The sequence below is a fragment of the Odontomachus brunneus genome, unplaced genomic scaffold (genome assembly GCF_010583005.1).
Source record: "Odontomachus brunneus isolate Ranch 3 - 2012 unplaced genomic scaffold, Obru_v1 Obru_scaffold_110, whole genome shotgun sequence".
In the NCBI taxonomy this organism is placed as follows: domain Eukaryota; kingdom Metazoa; phylum Arthropoda; class Insecta; order Hymenoptera; family Formicidae; genus Odontomachus; species Odontomachus brunneus.
The window spans coordinates 1,186,823-1,190,907 of NW_022639560.1; positions in this window are offsets into that span (position 1 = coordinate 1,186,823).

A 4,085-nucleotide genomic window follows, 5' to 3' on the forward strand; every position below is an offset into this window, starting at 1 on the left:
GTACAGAATTTTCTCTCAAAACAAGAGGAATAAATCTTATGTTTAGAATATTTTACACTTGCCTATTTTACACTTGCCTATTTTAGAGGATTTTTCTAAGCACAAGAATATCAATTTTTCAGTGTGTTATTAGTACTCGCCGAATATCAATATGTTTTATTTCCTAAATATATTTTCTATGCCTCTGTAAAGTGACTGCGTAACAACATTGTAACGATAACGACACTTAACGTTAAAACATTCACAATGTGTTCTTTGCTTTTTGTTTCTTTCTTTTTATTTCTTTCTCTCTGGCTCAAACTTAAAGCCTTAAACCAGAGAATAAGAAGCAGAGAGCAAAGAGCACATTGTAGATCTGCGCTAAGAGCTGCAGAATAGGCGTTTCGAGATGGGCTTAACGATCGTGGATGCATACCAGACGGGACTTACCGAAAGTCGTTCAACGCGTTGACAGAAAGGAGCGCACGAACATCCTCGCGCAGTCGACCACACATCTGGGTGGTCGAGGAAAACCGAACTACGCTCTCGCGAAGCCGAGAGCCGTGCCGAAGGGCTTTTCCCAGACGAATCTTCTTCTCGTCTCACTCACATCGTCGCGCCGCCGTCTGAAACAACAGGTGTGTTCCCCTCAGCCGCATTTTCTACTAGCGCATCGTTCATTCCCTCTCTTGTGTCAACGGCGATATTTTCCATCAAGAGCAAACGAAAAGGATCAACGTCGACATACCGAGAACGATCACGATGTCATTTGCACACCAGCAGAATCTAGAGAGAAGTATCCCCTCCGTGTGATGCAAAGATCGCCTCGGAATCGTCGGAATAAAATGTCGTGTTGCTTTTCCCCGTGGCTTGCACAATTTCCATTCGATCGATATGTCTCGAGTCACACGAGTCCGTGAAACTGTTGAAACGTAAAACCCACTTGAGGCGGACACACGACGACCGATGTTCCGTTATTTACTTTAGTCTTATGTCTGAAACGTAATCGACGGCTTTTCTTTCATCTATTTACTCTCTCGCTCTTTTCTTTTACAGCTCACAGCGACGAACACACGGTCCTGATCGTTTTCGTGCAACGTAACAACGTTACCACGTGTCGACTTCTCCGTCGAGATCTCGAGTCACTCCGCGAGCAATCCGAAGATCCAACACCGGTCCTCTTATCGCGCGGCGCAAGCTGGAGGCTCGCTTTCTCTCTGCTCTCCCCGTGCGACGAGGCAAGCACACTTGTCTATTTGTCAGAATGAAAAATACGAGAAAGAGCGGCTGAAAGGGACAGACCTCTCCCTTGTTCTCTCTTTCTATTTCTCTCTCTTTCTCTCTTTCTTAGGAAATTGGATGCGTGCGTCAGCACGCGAGAGATGGCCAAGCGTGGCCGCGCGGAACTGTAAACACACGCCCGGGCCTTTAAAGAGAAGTCTCTCTGTCGCACGGCACAGCGGATCTCGCGCGTCGCCGAGATACGACCCAATCCGATGGGCGATCCGTAGCCACCGAACGACCTCGACGACGACGACGCGCGGATGGACGAACGGAGATATCACTTCCGAGTTCGAAATGTCGCCTACGTACGCGCCGCGATTTTTCTCTCTCCCGTGATATCACGCGCTCGCTCGCTCTCTCTTTCTCTCTCTCTCTCTCGTTCGCTCGCCCGCGCGCGCGCGCGCGCCGCTCGGCGTCGTCGCGAGTCTCGCAGCCGCCGCCGTTGCTGCTTTTCGGCAGCTGTCAATTACCGCTAACACAGTTGCCGCGTTTATGCAGTCCAGCATCCCGAGATCCCGACCACTCTCGGTCCAGACCCCCATCGAGCGACGGAATGAAGCAAAAAATCAAGAAAGTGGCGTGAGCGAACGAAAGCATCCGACTGCCATCTTGCGGCAGCTTCCGAGAAGAGAGCGCGTCGTTCGCGAGAATCGCACGGAGCCTATTGACAGTGGATACACGTCGAGAGACGAGTGACATCGACGAATTTACTCTCAAGCCTGATCTACAATGTGCTCCTCGCTTCCCGTTTCTCTCTTCCTGACTTGAACCTTCAGCCACGTGAATGAATGCCGTGAATATCAACGGGGATCGGCACTGTGATACTAATAGATCCCATCTCGTAACAACATTTCATTGTGTTACAATTATAATCGAGGGTAACATTTTAGTATATATAACATATAATTAAGACCGCATTCGCTTCGGATCCCTTCGCACTGAAAGCATCATTCTGTCCTTCTCTTCAATGCATAATGAATAATAAAGATAGAATGAAGCTATTACAAAACATCCAAAGCGAACGCAGCCTCTATGTGTATCTAAAGAAATTGGTTGTTTAAAACCAACGCAATACGAGACTATAAGGAATAATTATGTGCATCCAAACAAAATTGGTAGCTGATAGAAAGCCGACGAAACGAGATAAAAGATACGTACGTCCAATCAGAAGGACGGTCAACGTGTACTACGATATTTCGGACGATATAGATGCGAGAAACTTACTTTCGTTATTTTCGGTGGTAAGTGACTGACGACACTTCTTCGGTGATACGAAACTTCGCAATGACGTGGATCGTTGAGTCGCCATAACGCAACGAATGTTCAAACTTTTCACTGAACACTCCCGACACGCCCGTTTTGTTCATTTCGACGTCTGTTCAACAATACTACATCACGACGAATGCGCAAAACTTACGTTCGACATCACCGTGAAGGATATTTTATGAAACTCGACATCAACTAGCCGAAATCGCGAGAAATACGAGACGACTTTTCGAACGTGACTCGCGCCGTAATCTGTTCCGTAACTGACTGAATATCGCAGCAATTGAGTTTCTCGAAAGCGTATCGATACTCTCGAAGAGCGTATCGACACTTCGGGAACCAATCAAAATAATGGATCTACGAATCGTAACAAGTCCCTAGACTCGTTATATTCTGTGGCCCATATTCTGAATTCTCTTGTATCGATAAACGTGCCTTAAATGTAGCTTCTCAGCCAATCAGATGGCTCCTAAGCCTCTTTTAGAGGCTCATTTATCGTTAAAAGAGAACTCAAAATACAAGCCTTTGACTCTTAGGGCTGGTTTCACCAACTTCGGTTAAGTTAACCGAGGGTTAAAAGTAGTAGAGTAGCCAACTTAGGCTGCGTTCAGATTCCCCACCCGGATGTGTTCTATTACTAGAAGTGCTATAGTATATGTCATATATACTATAGTGTTTCTAGTAATAGAGTGCACCCGGATGAGGAATCTGAACGCACCCTTAAATGCGACGTGCCATAGTATCATACTGAACTTCAATGAACAATTTATATTCAATCTCGATATTGGCACTTGTGGTAGTTAGAATTTAACCGTAGGTTGGTTTAACCGGAATTGATGAAATCGGCCCTTAGTCCCGATCTACAATAGGTGTAGTAAGCTTTAAGCCGTAAGAAATTAACCAATCACAATTAATTATTCTTCTATAATTCCACTGTGATTGGTCAATTTTTTAAGACTTAAAGCTTACTACACCTATTGTAGATCCGGACTTATTTTGAACGCTCTTTTATTGATGAAAGCGTCTATAGTGGATATAATCCATTAGACACTTCAAATGCTCTGAAGCGCTATGTACACCGATTATAGCTTTTCTTTTAGCGTGTTCGACTAGCCCTAGGTTAAGCGGGGAGCACACACTCTTACATAAAAGCATAATGCATAACGCATAATAAAATTGACCAATCAGAGTTTTTCATTTTCATCATGGCAATAGAAATGAGGATTCTGATTAGTTAATTATCTTATGCGTTATGCATTATGCCTTTATGCAAGAATGTATGCTTCCCGCTTTAATCGCTCCGAGAGCGATTAATGACGTCAAAGTCTCTATTAGCCAATCATAAAGCTTATAAGTACTTGTTCGACCAATAAACGTAGACTAAATAATTCAGAATGGGTTAACCCAGAGCCAGTCGAACATGCTGTTTATGCCTATATCGATTGGACCATATGGATTAGTTGATTTAAACTCTTAAAAAATGGACCAATCACAGTCAAACATGAGGAAAATAATCGACTGTGATTGGTTAATTTGCTTACTACTTACGCCTTACT